Source organism: Ambystoma mexicanum, chromosome 1p (genome assembly GCF_040938575.1).
Source record: "Ambystoma mexicanum isolate Mex_15411 chromosome 1p, UKY_AmexF1_1, whole genome shotgun sequence".
NCBI classification, from domain to species: domain Eukaryota; kingdom Metazoa; phylum Chordata; class Amphibia; order Caudata; family Ambystomatidae; genus Ambystoma; species Ambystoma mexicanum.
This window is the reverse complement of record NC_090921.1, coordinates 1413014322-1413037922: the sequence shown is the minus strand read 5'-3', so window position 1 is coordinate 1413037922 and position 23601 is coordinate 1413014322.

Below are 23601 nucleotides of genomic sequence, written 5' to 3'. Positions count from 1 at the left end.
AATGCCGTTTATGCACTACTTTCTCTATCCTGCATACCTCTCCCTCTCTATTTCCCAGCACCACTCTCTCCATTGTTTTCAATCTCTGTTCCCAGGACCCTGTGTTTCTTCATCTCTCTGTCCGTTTTTCTCTCCTGGCACCAGTTCATTTAGTGCTGTACCACGCCCCTCTCCAATATGTTCTTTCCCTGCACACCCTCTCTCACTCTCTCGCTCTCTCTCTCTCTCTCTCTCTCTCTCTCTCTCTCTCTCTCTCTCTCTGTCTGCATCTCTCGCTCCACTGTTTTATATCTCTGCTGCATGCCTCTAGGTCCCAGGACCCTCTGGTTCTGCATCTCCCTGTCCGACCTTCTCTCTTTGCACCACTTTTCTTCTTGCAGCATCCCTCTACTATCATTCTGCAGACCTGTCTCAATCTATATCTTCCTGCTTGCATTGCTCCTTAGAGGGAAGCTGCACCCACAGGTAATCCCACCCTTGGGAGAAGCAAGGCGTGGAAATAGGATAAAAAAAATGTGTGGCTGTTTTTTTGAGTTGTCGGAGGTGGCTGACGTGTGTGGAACGCGACTTCTGCTGGTCAGTGCGGCTTGACAACGCGAGTACGCGTCTCTGACAAGGTCCTTTCCTCAAACTCAAACTGAGGAACTGCGGAACTCGGCACAGAGGATGAAAGGCTGCGGAGAACTGCTGCAGTGAGCCATCACCTGAAAACATGAAACCTGACACACAGAGCGCTCCAGCTGACTGGGGGGTGAATTGGAGCCGCCCGAGAGGCGCGTGAGGTGCGTGGTGCAAAGCACTAGGTGTGAGTTTTTGCGAGTCTGCTGTAGTTCTGTGGTGCTTTTTATTTCCCCTTGGCAACTCATCCCACCAGCACCCATATCCGTTCCCAACATATCTCTGCAACTCCTACCTTCCTCTCATAGTGCTTTCTTGCTACACAAGTGCAAAACCTGCGCTATATGTGCTAAGGAGAAAGGTGGGGTGTGAGGTAGCGGTTGAAAAGTGTGCAGACCGTGAAGTTGAGGACTTTGTCCAGAGACAAAAAAGCATAATTGGAAGGCCATAGAGGAGACTGGCACAGTATTCAGATCTAAAAAGGACTAAGGAGAAAAATAGCTCTTTAGCCTTATTAAAAGTAAGAAGATGACAGATTTTTCTGAAATTGTGGACATTGAGTCTGGCTGCAGGGGCTGATTTGGAGAAGAAGAGCGAGAAGTAGTAAGATGGGTCGAAGATGACACCAAGGTTACGGGCGGATGCAGAGTAAGGAAGGTAGTCAGGCGAGAAGAGAAGACGAGGGGGAGAGAAAGAGATAGTATGTTTGGCTGGGAAATAGAGAACTTCAGTCTTAGTGGAGTTGAGCATGCTTCAATAAGACACCATCCCATATTTGATGGCAGAGAGACAGTTTGACATTTTTGATAACAGCTTGCCGTATAAGGAGTGACAGGAGAAGAAGATCTGATTGTCAACCTTGAAGAGTTAATAGGAGAAGCCATAAGAGGAGATCAGGGTGCCAAAAGCTGAAGTATAGAGATTGAAGAGAAGTGGAACAAGGACAGACCATTGGGGAACTCCAAAAGTAAGGGTGGTGAGTGGCGATGTAAGGCTGTTCCAGAACACTTGAAAATGTCTTGTTCAAGGTGTGTAGCAAACTAAGCAAGGGCTTTATTTCGGATGCCAAGGAGAGAGAATGTAGAGAGAAGTTCAGAATGGTTGACAGTATTGAAGGCAGCAGAGAGGTCTAGAAGAATAAGAATAGATTAATGGTTCCATTGACGCGCAGAAGATATGAAGTTGCTGACATTGAGGAGAGCTGTCTAGGTCGAATGTAGAGATCTAAAGCCAAATTGAAGAGGGTCCCAGAGGCTGTGAGTCTCAAGGAACTCAGTGAGTCAATTGAATACTACTCAATATAGGATTTTCAAACAGTGTTGTAAAAGAGAGACAGGGCAAAGGTTGGCAGGACAGTTAGGGTTGAGACTAGTTTTCTTAAGGAGAGGGATTACAGTAGCTGATTTATAGGATGAGGGAAAAGTAGCATTATCAAGAGCGGAGTCAAAGAGGGAAGTAAGAGAAGTGTTAAAGTTAGTGAATGTTTCTTCAGTCAGTGGAAAGCTCTGTTTAGCACAACAGGAGAGAGTGGTGCATGTCAGAGAGATAGTCACAAAGTTTGGAAAAGGGAAACATGCACCAAGTAGCAGTACTATTAGATGGAGAGAGTGAGACTGAAGGAGGAGTGGAGATTGAGGCAAAGACGATATAGTGATCAGAGGGAGAAGGAACGGTGCAGATATTAGAGGCAGAGAGTTGAGAAGAGATGAGAAGAAGGTTGAGGGAGTTTATATTTGAATAGGTGGGCAGAGAGTGGCAGTAGAGAGTGAGTGGTTAAGGAGATGAGAGTTAAAGATAGCACAGCAGAGAGCGAGAGGAAGTTAAAGTTACCAATGGTAATTATGTGGTGATCAGAACAGAGAGAGTCAATTAGTTAGGAGAGGTAGCCGATGAAATGACCTATTGTCCCAGGTGGCAGCTAGAGAAAGATAATGTGTATGTTTTAAGAGGGAGGATTAGCAGGAGATAGTGGAGTAGGAGAGATAGGATGTTTGAAAGATGAAAACAGTCCAAGCCATCATCCGTGCCAGTGAGATGGGGAGAGTGGGTGAAGGTGGAGGCTGGGTCAAGAAGGGCAGCACAGATTGCACAATTAGAAGGAGGGATCCAAGTTTCCGTAAGGGTAATGTTGTTGAAAACCTTTATTCAGCATAAGTCATCAGTTACAAATACAACATACCTAAAAACACATATGTACACGACCAATATAAAATTCCATAAAATAAAAAAAAAAACAGGTTAAGAAGTCATAAATTGCTAGCGCAGAAAACAAATGGAATACAGCTTGTGGGGGTTAGCAGGTTTGTGCTCTAGTGCCATTTCCGTCGAATATACAAGGAATCAAAGAATACAGTATTCGAGTTTTCAACGTATATACAGATGTACATGCCCCCCATGGTTGTTCTTACCTCAAGGAGAGTTAACCATGTAATCAAAAATTTGCTCCTAAGGTCTGTCAGGCCCGGGCAGAAGAGCAAAAAATGCACCAGGTTTTTGTTTTCGGCATTGCAGATTGGGAAACTTTTGGTCTGATTCTTATCCCAACTGGCAGTGACAGAAATCAGCAGCCGAGTGCCCAGGTGAAAATCTAATAAACAACGCTCGAGTATAGGATGGAGCTATGAAATCCAAATAATCTTCTCAGCCTGGTAAACGTTTATAGCCCAGACATTCAATTCCACTGACCAATGCTGAGCAAGATAAACTAACTTTGTTTGGCCGTCGTGGGCATGTTTAGTAGATTTTCCCAGAGGATACTTAAGCCCAACAAAGAGAGCAATTTCTTCACGTGGGGCAGCCAGGACACATTGTGAGATCCCCTTAGGGACATCACATAGGAGAGAGCATCTCAGTACTTAGCTGGGCCCGAAGTGCCCCATACTCTCAGCCAGTAGAAAACGGGTCTCATTTCCACTTCATCACCTGTGGGGCCTACATCGCACTCAATCCTTACTGCTGCAGTTGGGGTGATTTGTGGAATGGTTAAAATATTCTTAAAAATTAGACTTTCGACCACTTTGCGCAAGTTGCATAACCCCAAACCTCTCACTCAAAGATGGAGGAAGGCTTTGCTTGAGCATAGTACACTGCAAGGACTGGCTTAACTGGCTTAACTGCTCCTCCACCATGTCTATATGTGGGGTGAATTAACAGCTGCAGAGTGACAGAGTTGGAGAGGCCATGCTAGGCCCCTATTGTGGGAGTGAAGCTGGCTAATGTAGAGTTCCATTGAAATATAAAAGACAGTACAAAACAGTGACTTTCAACAGAAGGCCTACTGAATTGGAAAGAAATGGGCATAGCGAACTGCACTAAAATGTACAGGTGTGCATGTGAAGGGGAATCTACCTGAGAGCTTACAACTGATGGATATGCCCAACGAATGAGTAAAAACCTCTGGTGCTGCAGATGCTGACTTTGTGTAAACTGGGAAAAGGTACTTTTTGACAGATTCAAAACTGCAGCAGTACACATATCAAAATATACTTTCAAAGGATAAGCATGTGAAAAATACCAAGGAATAATGATGCTTGACATTTAAGAAATAAAGTCAAGTGACAGATTGCACTTATCAGGAATAAAGAGACTTCATTTTCATCATATAAAATAACAACCTGTAAAGAGAAAGGCCTATTTCATTTTTGTAAACGTGAACACTGGTTTTCTATGTTAACTACATCCTAACTCTGTGCATAAGATTAATAATGAATCTACCTATGTTCTCATATAGTAGAAAAGAAAGATTGTATTTTAAACCACATGCCCAGATACAATGCTAAAATGTTACATGTAAGCGCATCTTAAAGCAGTATTTTCTGAAGCATGGATGCAGCTGGTGTTTTTCCCACTAAACTGAAAGGTCAAAATTTGAACTCAAGTCCTTTGGCTGGCCTCAGGAGAAGCAGGCCTGGTTACTGAGAATTAGATCAAAATTTTGGATTTGCAGATAACACAGACAGCAGAAATTACCTTCAAGGCCAGGTCTCCCCATTAGCTATGCATTAGTGGGCAACAGAAATTACCTTTTCAGGGTTAACTCGACCTCAAGAAATGGCTTCAGAGACACTAATGGATGACCAAATATTGTGTATGAAACAGATTGCTGATAAGCAGATTTTCGGGTCAGGTGGCGATGAAGAAATGCAACCTAAGAATTGGTGGGTTCTGATGTGAAACTGAGGGATACAAGGGATGCCTTGCCATTGACTTATATTGAGTACCTTTTTCTTGAATACAAAGTGCATTGTACGTCCCAGCGAGTGCATCTGGTCTCATATTCAAGGGGTTAAAAAGCCTGTTGGTACCATGTAAAAATTGATTTTGTGTGGTGGATACAACTTCATTAATGAAGACAATTAGGATTCCGGCCTTCCCATAATTCCTAGGGAATAGAAAGTTAGTGGGATGATAGGTTATGGAAGTAAGGTTTGAATCAGGAAGGGGCAGATTTTTGACTATTTCGGATCAGGAGTAAATCAATGCAGATGGCTCCTCCCAAGAAGGGCGTGCCGAGATATGATCAGTATTTTTTTACAACTCGCAATAAAATATAGCACTAAAAAATATATATGCACCAGCAATTATCTGAAAGATTAGGGTAGCTGCCATGTTGTTAGAGTTTAAGGACACTGAAGAAGTTAAACCCACTTGTCATTTTGGGATCATAAATCTTTCTCCTCCCTCAATCTCCACCATTCACCTCACCAACTCCTTGTTCTATTAGCAGGCAGTGTGCAAATTGGGGGGAGGGAGAGAGAAAGAGAGCTGGCCAATCCGTAGTCTGTGAATTGTTATAATAATGCAGTGTCACCAGCCGTATAAGAGATCAGTTTTATATCTGAGAGGGACTTACTGGATGATCTTTTGTTTACTTTTTGACTCTTGGGACCTTTCTTTGGACTTTTGATGTTTTCCCTTGGCTTTCCCACTCTATTGCTGGGCCTTAAACAGTGTATGGGAGACATAGACTGGGAAATCTAAAAGATAGGTCGGCCTGCCATTTGAGGAGGGAGAGGAAGTCTGGTTGCTGGGGACTACCCTTGACCGAAGCCTTTGACCAAATCTGTGTTGTCCTCAGAGGAGCCCTGCTGTTTGCCTGCATACCCCAGAATCAAGGCCTCCCATGTAGGTAGATTAATCTGAATGACAACATAAGTGTTGGGGGGAATCTGCTAGCCTTAATCTCCATCACGCATAGCAGGTAAGGGGGTGGAACTGGGAGACCCTTGGCACATTTTACTAAATCCAAGTCAAATTAATTCCACTATATAAAATCACCCTATCCAATTAAATTCAATTGTGTGTGGAACTGCCTGCCTTAATTCTTTCCATTAAATTGTGGGAAGGGGGAAACTGTGTAGATCCTTAGCACAGTGTATTGAAGTTAAATCAATTAATTCCCCTATAGAAAATCACAGGATGAGTGTTGTTAGAGTTCGAATCTAACAAAGTTCATGCCCAGTGTGTTAGAGCCGTTATAGACAATAAAGTACTTTGGTGTATCTGCCTTTCTGGATCCCCTGTCTTCGGTACAGAAGGGGGTGTCCATAATCCCAAAATCAGTAACCCGAAAAAACTGCCCATCCAGTGAATGTAGAGTGTGTGTGAAAAACAAAATGTCCCATTTATTTACTTGCATCACAAAACGATTTTCCCAAAGCCCTGCATTTCATGCAAATAAAAAGCCCAACACGATTTTCCCACTGAGTTCCTTTCCTGACTTTGCTTTTCAAATAAAAAAACAAAACAATTGTTTTCATTGTGTCTATTTGTCAAACCCTGCCTTTTAATAAAAAGCCAAAACAATTGTTCTACTATATTCCCACTCCCTCTGCATTGCCTTCAACCTAAGGGGTCATACTGATGCATGGGTGTGGGGGTTACCGGGAGAAAAGAGCTTGATAACAGACTAAACAATCACTGAGTGAATTATATTGTTTGTGGGAGAAATTGCAAGAAATCTGATGTAAAGAGATAACTATCCATCTCTAAATTTTACACTTGAGTTGTATCTGTATGTTCATTAGAAATATAAGTCAGTCAGTTAGTGCAAGAAAATATAAGTTGTGATATTGTGTAGTGCCACAGCATTGGTGGCTGATCTTTTGGTTGCTATAAAATGTTGACAAGCCTTAAATAAATATATATTCTTTCGTTACACCAGCCTCATTTCTAGGTGGTAGAGAGTATTTGTTAGGTTGGTGCGAGACGGGTTGGAGGCCTCACTAAAGTTGAATCTGTATAAGTGCTTTGGGTGCATGCAACGTTGCTTGGGGGGAATGGAATTCCCTGAGTTGAGAGTGGCCACCTTATAGAATTGTGACAAAGCTGGGGGCTCGTCCTGGATTTTGTTCATAGTCTTCACTTGTGACAGTGTAGTAGCAGCAAACTATTCATTTGGGTGTGATTGCATTGCAGTGGATGGAAAGATGTGTTGCATTGTAAAGTTGCCATTCAGACCTGTGCCCTGGGTTCCAGGGCGGTGTATAGATAAAACAGTGTTGATTTTGAGTTGTCATTGTGAGTGGAAACTAAGCAGGAACAGGGTTGAGGTTTCTTCTCTTGCATAGAGAGTATATCAGGTGCAGAACACATTTCAGAATGAACACTGTAAGAGGATTCAATTCAGCACTACAGCCAAGTCAACGCCTAGTCTAGAATACTGAATGAAAACCCTTATTGATATATCTTTATGTCCAGTTCATGCGTTCTGGATGACTACCCCTATATAACACCCCTCTCTCAGAATCCCCCTGACCCCACTGAGCCAAGAAGTAGTTCTGTTTTGCAAGTTAAAAGGTTTAATTGATAATTTAAACAATATATATATATATATATATCACGCTTTATAATAAATTAATAATTGAATATCACACTTAATCTGATATGATAAAGATTAACAACGGAGAATCTGGCACTAGCACACTTCTTGATAATCACTAAGGAGTTGACATGAAATGGATAAGGTAGCACACTGGTAAATAGGGACAGAAGAATAATGTGATAGAGAATGCTTCATAGAGTTCAAATGGATGCAATGTGGAATGAAATGCAGTAAAGAAAATAACTTGATAGAATTTCAGCAAAGACAATGTAATCACTTTCTTGTACAATTCACCCCCCCTTTTATGCAATGCAAGGAAATGGAAGGAAGGCACACAGTTCTCAGAAATGCAATTAAATGTGATTCAGTTAACCCCAGCAAGCTTAGACTACAGAAGTTGGAAACACAGGCCCAAATGCTTTTAAATGTGCTGGAAATGAAGAAAAAAAATATGCTAAAATGCTTTTAATTCCCTCTAGAAGTTCAGGGTGAGTGGTATCTAGTTAATATTAGTCCAGGCTCACACTAGCAATGATGCAGGGATGGTTTTTATGAGGCAAACGAATTTCTTTCAGAGGAAAGCAAAAGCAGCTATCTTTTTGCAAGTGGAGAAATTTGCAACTCGCGGTAAAATTCGCGAATGCGTCTGGTGCGATTACAGAGGAGCTACAAGGGCTAGCAATATCGTTTTGGGGTCCTATGAAAGCCTAGGATCTCAGCTTCCAGATGAAAGTTACTGCAAGTCTCTAGCACAAACGGTCGCGGGGATATGAGCGATTGAATAAAGGTCGTTTTTCAGATTGAAATTTTAAAGTTCACTAAGACCAAGTGCAGCTTGCAACTAGAAAATGACAGGTGACAGCTTTGCAAATGACAGGTGACAGTTAGGAGGCAGTTCTACTTAGATTAAAATAGCTTGCATTATATTATTTTAACTAGGAGATTGGTTCTGCACAGTTTTCTAGGTACTCACACTATATTCTTGAGTGAAATGGGCCTCGCCATGGATCTGGTCAGGTTTTAGACGGGACTCTGGTCTCTGCACTTCACAGTGATCTGGGTCTGCTCTCTCTCTGGATTCTGAAGATTGAGGGATTTAAAGTCTGGATCTTTCTGCACAGCTTTCTCTGGAGATTGATGGAGGTAAAGTATGGATTTTCCCGGCAGAGCTTCCAGCTGCAAATGGATTAGAAAAAGTCCCTATCTGTCCTGTCTCTCTGCTTTTATGTGTTTTGAAAATGGGTGTGTGTGAGCAGCATCACTAGCCAGCCCCTCTCCACTTATCATTGGCCAAGCTTTCATTTCTCCCCTGATTGGGGGAGCTAAGTTGTGTCAGAGTGATGTCATTTTACAGCCTGCAGAAAGTCCACTCCTCCTGTTAACTTGCACACAAATCTAGATTTGAACCAAATACATATTTGCAGAGGTACATATTGTTTTAAAATCATATGCACCCATCATGCATTACAGGAGGTATACCCTGTCCAAATCTGCTCTTCCTGAGAGCTTGCATTCAGAAATGGCAATATTTTGCACTTTTTAACTGGTTTGCGATACCGGACATTACCCCAAATTTACACACATGTGCGCAAGGAGTATGGACATTAGTTGATGACGTGTCAGATTTTTCACATGCACACATTTTGAGTAATATCCTCTTTTCCGCTAAAACCCCCCTGAACATGCCACCGGTTCTAAAAACCTCTTAAAATGTGGGCAGAAAAATCACAAGAATTATGGTGTCATTTATACAATTTTCACATGTCCGCTCTATGAGTTATTCATCTTTTTAGAGTTATGTTCTGGCCCCAAAGGGGTGTGGTTTTCCTCCAGCACAAGGTTGAATTTCTGGTTTTTCCAGTTCTGCCAAGCCAGCTTGCTCTCACAGGCAGTGCCCCTCCCCTGTGCTTCCAGGAGAAATCTCCATTTACGACTCCCGCCATAAAACATTTGCCTGAGTCAAGACAGGGCTTTGTTCAATTTCCTGCAGAGCCCAGGTAATTCAATCAGGGAAGTGTCATATCCCTTTTGGTGTGAGCAGCAAAAGGGCAGCTAGGCCTGGGAACACAGCTGTGACTCAAGTTTCACTCCTGATGGGGGTAGTTGCCAGGCAAATTGGAATCTCTTTAAGCCAGTTTTTAGCTACATGTCATTTCTATTCCCCAGTTTCTGCATTCAAATAAAACTAAACATTTTCACATATGCAGCTAGAAGGCTGATTCTAAGTTTAAAACTATGACATTTAAACAATTGCAACCTATGTGACACTCAAAAGTAGGTCACTCAGTCAATTTAAACATTTAGATTTTTTTAGTGTCTTTCAGTCCAAATTTACTTAAACTGCTGAAATCCACAGCTCAGCCAGTCTTGTTATAAACCTTCAAGTCACTTCAGAATATAACTTTACATTGTATCCACCTCTCAGTAAGTCTTTCTTTGGCCTGTTTTGGGTTCATTTATTCAGTTTTCTACAAAAAAGTAAAATCTGGTGGTTTTAAAACGCCGGCTTTCTGATAGTGGTGAGTACTGGTACTGCACCCCTTTTTGGGATTTAAGAAAATGAATTCCCAACAGTTATGGGTTTGCTTTTGGCAATCAGCATTGCCACTCCCAATGGTTTCAGACTACTGTGTGGGTAGTCCAATGGTGGTTTTAGGCAGTTTCCTTCTGTGCCCATAACATCGGCAAAAATGAGTGGCAGCCTATTCTTCATGCATTTCCCTGTGCATTTTCTGGGAAGCTCTGGCCATCATGATGTTTTCATGTCAGTACTGCACAGTTTTAAGGTAGGGCTCGGATGCATGGGTAAATACATCCCACAAGCCCCCCTTCTTGCGGTGGCCATCTGATCCTTCACTGGTGGGACCCGCAAGATCTGGGATGTAGTTCTCATCTTCTTCCGGTAGATGGCACAGTTCAGCATCTTTTCCTCCATCCGGTACTGATCGATCGGTTCTCCTCGCCGGTCCTGATGGGAATATTGGGCGGTACCCCGGGCTCATTGCGTCTCTGCTCCCGGTCTCCGGATCGTCCTCCTTGGCCCGTCTCCAGGTTTTCTTTCTCCTAGGACGACAAATGAAGAGCGGCAATACCTATCCATAGACATTTTTCCCCCACCATTGATATAGTGGGGCAGCATATGCATTTCATCATAACGAAACATTACATTCTTATTTTGAAAAAAAAACAGTATAACTAAGAGACAGTTTCATGCAAATCACAATATTTTAGAGACTAGATGTGGTATGTTTTATGGTTGGAACTGAATTAGTCTGAGACAGTACCCGCTAGGATTCCAGAGGATTCCTCCAGTTGTTGCAGAGCGTGCCTGGGATGGCAACATTTCAACTGGTTTATGTGGACCCACTTGTCTTCCCCCGCTGCCAAAGGACCTTTGGGGATGTGTATTTTGTAGGCCACAGGGGAGATCTTGTCGATGATCTCAAAGGGTCCCTTCCACGTAGGCAAACATTTCCGCTGTTTTGCCTGGTTTCTTTGGAAGTTGTATAGATAGACCCGGTCCCCCACCTGATATTCCTTCCTGGAAGTCTTCAGGTCATAGTGGGTCTTCATGCTATCAGCCGATCTTTCTAGATTCCGCTGAGCGTAAGCAAAAGCATGTTGAAGGTGTTTCCTTAAATTCTCCACATACTCATGAGTAGTGGAGGCATTTATCAGTGTCTGCTCTTGGGTCCTGTAGAGCAAATGCTGAGGAAGCACCATCTTGCGCCCAGTCATCAACTCAAATGGTGACATTTTGGTTGCAGATGAAGGGGTAGATCTGATGGCCATTAGGACCAGAGGTAATCGGATATCCCAACTTGGCCCAGAATCTGCCACAAACTTCTTTAATATGCTCACAATGGTTCGGTTATATCTCTCTACTGCCCCAGAAGAAGCTGGCCTGTAAGCAATGTGTAGCTTTCTCTTGACCCCCAGTATCTCCCACATCTTTGTCATTACTTCACTGGTGAAGTGGCTACCTCTGTCTGACTCAATCCTTTGAGGTAGACCAAAACGAGAAAAGATGTGGTTAATCATCAAGGCAGCTGCGGTTTCTGCCTTGCAATTTGGGGCTGGGAGACATTCCACCCACTTGATGAACAAGCATGTGACGGTCAACATGTACTTATTCCCCCTCGCGGATTGAATCACGGGGCCTACAAAGTCGATTTGTAAATCTGACCATGGCAGTGTCATCCCCCTCTTTTGGAGAGGCGCACGGTGCGTGAGGGATGATGGCTGAAATTGTGCACACACAAGACACCCCTTCAAATATTGGTCGAGGTCCTGCCCCATGTGTGGCCAGTATGCAACCTCTCTTAAGATTTCCAGTGTTGTGTGAAACCCCCTATGACCGGCGGTGGCCGCATCATGGGCGTGACTTAACATCAGGCTTCGGAATGAGGTAGGAACCACCCACTGATCGTGGCCAGCTTTGGATTTCCTTACCAGCAAACCGTCTTGGATTCGGAACATTTTTGGACATTTCATCAACACTCTTAGGTCCTCTTTCCCAATGTAATCGGTATCCGTCAGGGGAAAGTTCTCAGGGTCCTCAAGGTGCTGGTAAAATTTACCAATAATTGGATCCCCCTTCTGAGCGGTAATCAAATCAGCATCAGGGGTCTCCTTACTCCATTGTGCAATTGAAAGGTCGTTGTGAGCATTTGTCTGGGACCTAGTGATAGCAGTGACCTGGATTTCCCCCAACAGGGACTCAATCTCAATTAGATCCCCTTGGATGGCCCCGGTTTTGGCCAGCTGATCAGCTAAGTCATTTCCAGTTTTGTCTGGTCCCTCTACTTTGGAATGACCCTTGATCTTTTTCCAATAGATGGTCATCTCATTCGAGGTAACCAGATCATCAATGTTTTGGATCAACTTCCCATGTTTCAAGGGTTTGTTATTAGCACATAACATGCCTCTGGTTTTCCAATTAACCAGGTGCTCCACGAACCCGTTCCGTACATAATCCGAATCTGTGATTATGACCAGTTCGCGGAGTTGATGCTGGACAGCAGTGAGGATGGCTTGATGCACAGCCATCAATTCTGCCACCTGACTACTTCGGGGACCAATTTTGTATCAAGCGGAGGGTTCTGGGGACTCATTCACCCACGCATTCCCTACGCCGGCCACCAGTTCTTTCTCCCCGTTGTTGTCAACATGGTAAGAGCATCCGTCCACATCCACATAGACAGTGGGCATTCCCTCACACTTGTCCTCTTCAAAGACTTTGTGTGGGGAATTAAGGTATGCCTCTGTGTTGTCCTTGATTTTTAGACTTTCGTCCTCGAGACAGTTTTCTCTGGCACAATCATGCAAGTCAGCCAGACCTTGCGCGAGTGGACTCTTCTTGTTTTGGCCATATCTGACCTCCACAGGAAAGCCTTGCATTGACAGAATCCAGGAAGTAATTCGGGAATTACTCACATTTCCGGCCCGGATTCTGTCACTTTGGAGATATTGCAGAGGCTGGTGTGGAGTCTCCACTATGATGTGTTCCCCCTGGATAAACGGGCGGTAATTCTTCAATGCCCACACCGTCGCCAGGAGTGCCTTCTCACAATCGTTGAATTTTTCCTCCACAGAGGATAAAGTTTTGCTCGCATAGGAGATTACTTTATTGACCTTGTCATGCTTTTGGTATAATACTGCCGTCAAGCACGTATTAGAGAACCCCGTCTCCAGGAAGAACTCCTTGTTTCTGACAGGGTAAGCTAGGCAAGGCGCTTGTGAGAGGCTTCTTTTGAGTTGTCTTACTGCCTCGGCTTGTTCTGGACCCCATTCCCACTTGACCCCCCCCTTCAGGAGATAAATCAGGGGTCTGGTGATCTCTGCGTAGCCCTCAATGAACTTTCTGCTGTAATTGGTCAGTCCAAGGAGGCTCCTTAGTTCCCGCAGAGTAGTGGGGTCTTTCAGTTTCTGAAGTGCTTCCACTTTCTTTTCCTGGGGACAGAGGCCCTGAGGAGTAATCCCATGCCCCAAGAAATTAACACGGGTTCTACACCACTGTGCTTTCTGAAAGGAAAGTTTTGCTCCGGCGGCCCTCAACTGTGTCAGAACATAACGGATCTCCGCTATGTGTTCCTCCACAGATGAACTTTTGATGAGGACATCATCTACATAAGCCATGTTACCCCTCGCACCCAGGTCGGGCATGGCCTTATGTAGGAAAATGTTGAATTCATTGCCGGAGTTGAGGTATCCGAAAGGAGTCCGGGTCCATGTGTACTGCTGGCCCCCAAAGGTAAAAGCCAGTTTGTATTGGTCCTCCCTACTGACAGGCATGGTCCAGTACCCATTGGTCAGGTCTATTGCAGTGAATACCTGTGACCCCTGGATCTGGGCCAGCCCTTGGTCAATGTAGGGCAGAGGCCATCGGGAAGTATGGACCCGTTTGTTGAGCTCCCTAAGGTCAGCACAGAGTCTCCACTGGCCGTTCGGCTTCAATATTCCCAGCACCGGATTATTGAAAGTGCTGTGGACTGGACGGATTATTCCCCGGGACTCAAGGTTCTTAATTATTTCAGTAAGGGACTCCATTGATGCGAGAGGCAAGCGATATTGCTTCACAAACACAGGAGTCATGCCAGGGTCCGTGGGGATTGTTGTTGTGTGGATGTCGGTGCGGCCACAGTCATATGAGTCTACCGCAAAGAGATCTTGGAAATCCAAGAAAACTTGTTTCAACTTTTGCTTTTGTTCCAGAGTCACACAGGCATCAGCTAGGTTGACTCTCTCTTCCACCATCTGCCTGAAGCCTGGAAAGACTTCTGGTTTGGCTATTTCAGCGGCCTCCTCCAGCTGGGTGGAGAAGTCCCTGGTCAGAGTGCTGATTTGGACCGGAGGCTTCAGTTGGGAAAGGCAGCCCTCATGGACCTGGAAAATCACCTCATCCCTCCTGAAGTCACAAGTCACATCTTCCTTACCATAGGGGCAGGAAGTGTACACCAGGAAGTTCCCCCCCATGCCGGGTAAAAATCCTGTCTGGTGTTGTATTGTCCTCACTGTCACTGTCAAAACAGTCCTTGGGGATTGGTCCTAACAGTTCATTTACTAAGTCGATGGAAAAATGTCGGTCATCAACCGCCATTCCAATAATGGTGCCTGCGGCTAGAGTAATACTCTTCAAGTCGCTGTTATCCACCTCTATTGGAATGGTGTCATGTTCTATGTTGACTAATGGAGTTGGGTTTACCCCCAACCCTTGCTGTTGGAGAGAAGCGTTTAGATGTATGTAAGCATCAGGATTTTGCAAATATTGTCCTCTTTTAGCTTTCACTTCCAGGGAGAATTGTCGGGTCCTTTCTGGGATGGTGACTTCCTCTTTAATCTGAATTTCAACTGCATAAGGTAGCAATTGAGCTGACCTAAATGCTTTTTCTGGATCATCAAAGCCCATGGGATTATCCGCTAATCGGGACCAAGCTTTGAAGTTTATTAGGTCCAAACTAATGGCAAAGCGATTGAGAATGTCACTGCCTAAGTAAAAGGCGGCAGTGACGTCTCGCACGACCCAACAGTTATGGACTATGCTCTTGTTGCCAATGGAGATTTTGAGCATACACCTGCTTGGCAGGAGATGTTTGGAATTAGGTGCTTCCAGGTCCATTTCCCATTTGTCTATCAATTTGAAGGTGGGAATGGCTGGATCTTTTGGGAGTTGGCGGAACATGGCTTCGCTGATGAAGCTCTTACCGTTGTTCACACACACTCGAGCGAGAACAGAGTCCTTCCCATCATTTAACTGAACAGGGATGAACAACTGCTCTCCAATTTGCTGAATATCAGCCAGGCTCTGAGCTGATTTCACATCTTTCTGGACTATAGGAGTGGGAGTTTCTGATTGTGGATTAGTAAAGAATTTCAGAGTGTTTCCTTCCAGCGTGGAGTACCACTTTAGACTGGAAGGAAGGTCGATTTTCAGAAATAGAGAGGACCCCCCACCACCAGTCTCTTGTCCTACTGCTATTACTGTCACGTCTGGAATTTGGCTATTCTGGAAGTGGAATTCTACTTGGTCAGATTTTTGTTCAACCATGTGGCAGGTGCCGTTTAAACTAACATGGTTGACACTCTGTTTCAATTTTATTGGTCGGCTAGTCTGGGTCCAGAGGACCTTGTTTACGCAATCTATTAGGGGTGACAACCTTCTCAGGAGGTCATTCCCTAGTAAACAAGGGGTGCCCTCTGGAGTCACTACTATGACCGGGTGTTCCACCTTGTGTCGCCCGATCTTAATGTCCAAGTCTGCAGTCCCCTCAACGGGAATTTCCTTCCCGTCAAAGTTCTGCAGTTGTCCAGGAAGAGAGGTGAGAGGAATTTGGTAATTCTCTCCCCTTCCTGCATTCAGTTCATCAAAGGCCCTGGACAGAAGGGTGGCTTGAGATCCAGTGTCCACCAGTGCCAAAATTGTACCCTGCCCCTGTACTTGTACCGGGGCATAGTATCTTCCCTCCTTCTCCTCAAGGGGGCACAGATAATGCACATTTTTGGACAACTGGTGGGCTAACTTTCTGGTTTTGGACATGGCGAGAGAAGAGATTTGGGCAGAATTCTGTGGAGAGCCTTGGGAATCTGAAAGAAAAATTTGGCAACTGGAGATCAGAGCCATTGTGGGTTCCCTTGGCTCTGGTTCCGGGCCGCCCCCCCCTTTTTGGAGGCAGTCACCAGGATGGGTTTGAACCAGGGGATTTTCTTGCTGTTGGTTCTGGGATGAGATGGTGGGCGGCGGTAGCTCAGTCTCCACATCTCCCCAGTCTGGATTTGCATCCCTAGGGACCCATTTTTCTTTGGGAGGAGTTCCCCCCTCTCTGAAGGAGAAGATCCTTTTCCCAGGATCCTCTGAGGATCCCTCTCCCTCAAATTGGAAGATCTGTACCTCCTCCTCAAACTGTGTCTGTTTGGGTCTTTTGTTTCTCCTACCACCCCTCTGCTCCTTAGGAGGCAGACTTTCAGGGGCAAGAGATTTTGTTTCCGGTTCCTGGGTTTCCAGGGGCTGTTTACAAGTGAGGAAGGAAGCTTCCTCCAAGGCTTTACACCCCCCTTCCCTTTGTGCCTCCTCCCTGGGAACCAGTGAGTTATCGGGGTGCTGCCCCGTCATTGTTCTGGGGCACCAGGTCCAGAGTTGGGTGCGTTCTGCGCCGGCATGCCGATCTGAGGGTTCTGCTGAGCCCTCAGTATGTGACCCAGATCCCGCGCCATGTTTTGAACCTGGCGCTCTAACTGGGAAACCCGCTCAGGCTGATACGGGGCCCTGTTTTCTCCCCTGGGCTGATCCCGGGAAGGGTAGCTGTCCCTCCTCTGGTAATACCCCGGGTTGGGAAGATTTGGGTACCCCTCCACCCTTGGCCTCCCCTCTCCCGGATTAGGTTGTCTGGGCTCAGGGAATTGGGGAAAGAAGGATGGATGATTTTGGGGTTGGAAATTGGGTGGATACCTGGGGAAAAAGTTCTGCCCAGGATTTGGAGAATTCCTGCCCTCCTGTGGGAAGTTGGGAGGGAAGTTCCCTGGGTTAGGTGCTTGGCTGGATCCCCCCCCTTGGGCTGGAGGAGTCCACACATAACCCAGGATGGGTCGATTTCCCTTGTAACGGGGACTTACATAATCAGGAGAGCGAGGGACCCCATTTGTGGGGCTGCCTCCCTGGCTCCCTGTCTGTGACTGGCCCGAGGACCTTCTGGGCCTAGCATTATTAGGTGCAGGTAGGTTTTTAGGCCCCCCCATCTCCAACTCTAAAACGGGGGTGACCTTTACCTCTGCCACCTTGGCAGCAGCAGGGGTGCTGTTGGCTTTGGGGTTTTTCTGAGCATTATTTTTGCTATCTACCGGTTTCTGCACCTCATAGATCCGGGTAGCCTGTTCAAGGACCCAGTCTAAAGATCTTTTCTCGTGAAAATCCCTCACGAGCTGGGTCATTATGTATTTGGGCAAGGCATGAAAAAATGTATTTATGAATTCTCTACTGTCTGTGCGCACCCTTCTGGTGGTCTGCGCAAAAGCACGTTTCAGTTCTTGCACAAATTCTTGTGGGTCCTGATCCTCCCCACATTGCAAATTGTAGGCTGCCTTGCGAGCCTCTTAAGGATTTCTATGAATGGAAAAATGTTTCAAGATGGCCGCCTTATAGGTGGACCATCTTAAATGATTTTGGTCCTCCAGCCCCGCAAAGAAACTGGAGTATTCCGGGGAGAAGGTCCACTTTACATATTGAATACAGCTTTGGCTGTCCTTCAAATGGAAAGTCTCCATCATTTGCTCAAACAACTCTAAGTGCTCCCAAACAGAATACTTAGCGTTCTTATGGTAAGGCGTGATGACGCTCCTGATCGCCTTAATCTGCTTTAAGGGGTCCTTAAGCAAGGCCATTTTTGCCTTATTGGCCTTTTTGGTTCGGGTAACCCTTGTCCATTCATCCTCGGACTCAGAGGCACTGCTCCCAGAGGTTCCTGTCTGCTCTTCCAGGTTTTCCCGGATTCTGCGAGCCTGGGAATGGCTGGCAGAATGTGGGGACCTGGTCTCCTGTGTCCTGCGCAGTTCAGAGGAGTCTTCAGATTCCTCCTTGCTGCCAGGATTTGATGGGTACCCCCTCCACTGACCTAACTGGGCAGAGGTTTTCAGGATGCCCTTAATGGGCCTACATCCTGGGGTTCCCCACTGAACTGTACTGTACTTGGGTGCCCATACCCGGATGCCCACCACTCCATTCCTGAGTGGTACTGGCCTATGAGCCCATACTTTTAGCTGGATAGTAATCTGCCATCCCTGTGGCCCTGTGCTCATGTGCGCCAGGGGACATGGGGGTGGTAGAGTCCAGGGACTGGGAGAGATGAAGGCCCCTGGTGTTAGGGCTCCTGAGGTTATGGTCAGGAGTCTCTCTTTCCCAGCGGACCTCATCTCTATCCGCCCCTGCTCCCTGTTGCAATGCAAGAGCCTGCATTTGTGCTTTCAGTTCCTCAGTCAAGGCCTTACTAGAGTCTATCAGTCTCTCCTGCATCGCTACCTGTTGTTGGAGCCTATCATTGTGTTGACAGAGGGCCTCATTTTCCCTCTGTGCTTCCTGGTTGGTCCTGGAGAACTGGGCCAGTCTTTGCTGCAGGAGGCTTACCTCCTGAGTCCCATCCCTACTGGCCTGCTCCTTTCTTGCCAGAGCATCTTCCACCCTTCTGGTGTGCTCTACCAAGTTCTGGTTTTCTTTTTGGAGGTCACCCAGCCCCTGGAGGGCCAGGTGATTTCCTTCAATTTCCTTTTTTTAAGTGGCAGACTTCCTGGCCTAAAGTGTCTCTTTCCTGACTGAGAGCCTGCATCTGTGCTGCCAGGTCGTCCCTCTGCCTTTGAAGGGCACCAGCTTTCCGGCGCTCTTCATCAAACTCTGCCTGGGTATCCAGGTCTTTCAGAATCAATTTATTGCTTTCTGCCTTTTCCCTATCTAGGTGGCCTTGCAGGGTGACTACCTGCTCAGCACATACCCTGTTGAAGTCCAGTTGTTGCTCCAGCTTTTTCTGGCTTTGCAGTAGGGAGTCCAAACCTTCTTGGTGTTCCTTCTGCAAGGCCAGAAATCTGGTATCCTGTTCTGATTTTTCCTTTTGCAGCACATCCATATCCTCCTTTATTTTAGTGATGTACTGTCTGGTCTTATTTTCTGACTCCTGGCTTCTGTGCAGCCTTTGCTCAGAAGAGTCCAGATCAGATTGGGCCTTCTCTAACGCCATCTGTTGCCTTTTTGCCAGATCATGGCCTTCAGCTCATTTATTCTGTATGGCTCCCATATATAAATATAAATATGCCGCTATCCTAACAATCTTGTCGTGTTCATCTTTGGCCTTAGGAGCCATATATAGTTCACTCAGGGCCACATGTAATGGACTCTGATCTCTCCATAAGTCTGACCCTGTTTCAGTGGCCTGTCGCGTGATGGCCTGCAACCAGGCCTCCTGGCCCTGCTCAGCCCATTCACCTCTCACAAATAGTTTATGTAAGAAGTGCTCTCTGGCTATTTTCATATCTACCAAGGTCGTCATTCTAGAGATTGGTCTCTGTCCTGACTTACAGAAGTTAGTATTTTATTTTTGCAGAACAGAACTTTTCTTGGAGTGTCCCTTTTGAGGAATGCTTCACAGCGTAATGCAGCGTGGTGATCCGACTGGATGTATGTATCCCGTCAGTTAGCACACTGTATTAAGCTGCACAAGTGGTATTCTAACCCAGAATCCCGGCTACGAGCCCCCAATTTGTAAGAGGATTCAATTCAGCACTACAGCCAAGTCAACGCCTAGTCTAGAATACTGAATGAAAACCCTTATTGATATATCTTTATGTCCAGTTCATGCGTTCTGGATGACTACCCCTATATAACACCCCTCTCTCAGAATCCCCCTGACCCCACTGAGCCAAGAAGTAGTTCTGTTTTGCAAGTTAAAAGGTTTAATTGATAATTTAAACAATATATATATATATATATATATATCACGCTTTATAATAAATTAATAATTGAATATCACACTTAATCTGATATGATAAAGATTAACAACGGAGAATCTGGCACTAGCACACTTCTTGATAATCACTAAGGAGTTGACATGAAATGGATAAGGTAGCACACTGGTAAATAGGGACAGAAGAATAATGTGATAGAGAATGCTTCATAGAGTTCAAATGGATGCAATGTGGAATGAAATGCAGTAAAGAAAATAACTTGATAGAATTTCAGCAAAGACAATGTAATCACTTTCTTGTACAATTCACCCCCCCTTTTATGCAATGCAAGGAAATGGAAGGAAGGCACACAGTTCTCAGAAATGCAATTAAATGTGATTCAGTTAACCCCAGCAAGCTTAGACTACAGAAGTTGGAAACACAGGCCCAAATGCTTTTAAATGTGCTGGAAATGAAGAAAAAAAATATGCTAAAATGCTTTTAATTCCCTCTAGAAGTTCAGGGTGAGTGGTATCTAGTTAATATTAGTCCAGGCTCACACTAGCAATGATGCAGGGATGGTTTTTATGAGGCAAACGAATTTCTTTCAGAGGAAAGCAAAAGCAGCTATCTTTTTGCAAGTGGAGAAATTTGCAACTCGCGGTAAAATTCGCGAATGCGTCTGGTGCGATTACAGAGGAGCTACAAGGGCTAGCAATATCGTTTTGGGGTCCTATGAAAGCCTAGGATCTCAGCTTCCAGATGAAAGTTACTGCAAGTCTCTAGCACAAACGGTCGCGGAGATATGAGCGATTGAATAAAGGTCGTTTTTCAGATTGAAATTTTAAAGTTCACTAAGACCAAGTGCAGCTTGCAACTAGAAAATGACAGGTGACAGCTTTGCAAATGACAGGTGACAGTTAGGAGGCAGTTCTACTTAGATTAAAATAGCTTGCATTATATTATTTTAACTAGGAGATTGGTTCTGCACAGTTTTCTAGGTACTCACACTATATTCTTGAGTGAAATGGGCCTCGCCATGGATCTGGTCAGGTTTTAGACGGGACTCTGGTCTCTGCACTTCACAGTGATCTGGGTCTGCTCTCTCTCTGGATTCTGAAGATTGAGGGATTTAAAGTCTGGATCTTTCTGCACAGCTTTCTCTGGAGATTGATGGAGGTAAAGTATGGATTTTCCCGGCAGAGCTTCCAGCTGCAAATGGATTAGAAAAAGTCCCTATCTGTCCTGTCTCTCTGCTTTTATGTGTTTTGAAAATGGGTGTGTGTGAGCAGCATCACTAGCCAGCCCCTCTCCACTTATCATTGGCCAAGCTTTCATTTCTCCCCTGATTGGGGGAGCTAAGTTGTGTCAGAGTGATGTCATTTTACAGCCTGCAGAAAGTCCACTCCTCCTGTTAACTTGCACACAAATCTAGATTTGAACCAAATACATATTTGCAGAGGTACATATTGTTTTAAAATCATATGCACCCATCATGCATTACAGGAGGTATACCCTGTCCAAATCTGCTCTTCCTGAGAGCTTGCATTCAGAAATGGCAATATTTTGCACTTTTTAACTGGTTTGCGATACCGGACATTACCCCAAATTTACACACATGTGCGCAAGGAGTATGGACATTAGTTGATGACGTGTCAGATTTTTCACATGCACACATTTTGAGTAATATCCTCTTTTCCGCTAAAACCCCCCTGAACATGCCACCGGTTCTAAAAACCTCTTAAAATGTGGGCAGAAAAATCACAAGAATTATGGTGTCATTTATACAATTTTCACATGTCCGCTCTATGAGTTATTCATCTTTTTAGAGTTATGTTCTGGCCCCAAAGGGGTGTGGTTTTCCTCCAGCACAAGGTTGAATTTCTGGTTTTTCCAGTTCTGCCAAGCCAGCTTGCTCTCACAGGCAGTGCCCCTCCCCTGTGCTTCCAGGAGAAATCTCCATTTACGACTCCCGCCATAAAACATTTGCCTGAGTCAAGACAGGGCTTTGTTCAATTTCCTGCAGAGCCCAAATAATTCAATCAGGGAAGTGTCATATCCCTTTTGGTGTGAGCAGCAAAAGGGCAGCTAGGCCTGGGAACACAGCTGTGACTCAAGTTTCACTCCTGATGGGGGTAGTTGCCAGGCAAATTGGAATCTCTTTAAGCCAGTTTTTAGCTACATGTCATTTCTATTCCCCAGTTTCTGCATTCAAATAAAACTAAACATTTTCACATATGCAGCTAGAAGGCTGATTCTAAGTTTAAAACTATGACATTTAAACAATTGCAACCTATGTGACACTCAAAAGTAGGTCACTCAGTCAATTTAAACATTTAGATTTTTTTAGTGTCTTTCAGTCCAAATTTACTTAAACTGCTGAAATCCACAGCTCAGCCAGTCTTGTTATAAACCTTCAAGTCACTTCAGAATATAACTTTACATTGTATCCACCTCTCAGTAAGTCTTTCTTTGGCCTGTTTTGGGTTCATTTATTCAGTTTTCTACAAAAAAGTAAAATCTGGTGGTTTTAAAACGCCGGCTTTCTGATAGTGGTGAGTACTGGTACTGCACCCCTTTTTGGGATTTAAGAAAATGAATTCCCAACAGTTATGGGTTGGCTTTTGGCAATCAGCATTGCCACTCCCAATGGTTTCAGACTACTGTGTGGGTAGTCCAATGGTGGTTTTAGGCAGTTTCCTTCTGTGCCCATAACATCGGCAAAAATGAGTGGCAGCCTATTCTTCATGCATTTCCCTGTGCATTTTCTGGGAAGCTCTGGCCATCATGATGTTTTCATGTCAGTATTGCACAGTTTTGAGGTAGGGCTCGGATGCATGGGTAAATACATCCCACAACACCGTAGAAATCAATATGGCCAGGAATCTTCTCCAATCCAAATTGTTTACTAAAGGTGAATGGGTAGATCAAGAACATGAAATGCTGCAAGCCAGAATGATGCAGGAGTTTACCTCTGCAAATGTTGACATGTGGAAGGTAATGGGCTGTTAGATCAGGCCCTGACAAACCTTTACATGACACAGACCAACAAAGATGAGTGAATTAAAATGGCTCAGCTCACAGCATACATGTATTTCCATATGCTGATCATGGAAGAAAGACACCAGAATAATGTGGCTTATGCGCAAAACCAGGATGAGCTTTTAAATCAAGCCCAGAAAGAGCTTTAACAATTAGAAGAAAAAGCACAACAAAGGCAAAATTTACAGTTAAAATTCAGAAATATTATTGAACAGCTAAAAGAAGTGTGTCAGTTAAGGATGGATGTGGAGAAAAGTGAGTAATGTTCTCACGAACTGACTGACCGTAATAATAATAATAATAATAATAATTTGGCATTTATATAGCACTACGAACCCACAGGTATCTGAGCGCTGCTTATTATTATTAGTAGATTAGAAAATGCAAAATAAGGGAAGGTGTGAGGCAAGCAGAGATTGACCTAGAGCAGGCAACACAGGCCAAAATTGCTAAAGCGGAGGAGACTAGTCTCCTGCAAAAGAAATGCTCTGAATATGCGCAGACGATGCACACCTAACAGTAGGCAAATGAGTCCCTTTGTGAAGAGAACAAGGGACTAAGAGACCTATTAATGGCACAAAATAAAGTGCTAGAAGCCACTCAGCACTGGTGTCAGAATTGAAAACTCAGGCCTCTGCATACCACCAAGAGAAAAGGACTGAGAAAAACAAATGTGAGAGGTTGGAAAGTTAAATAGC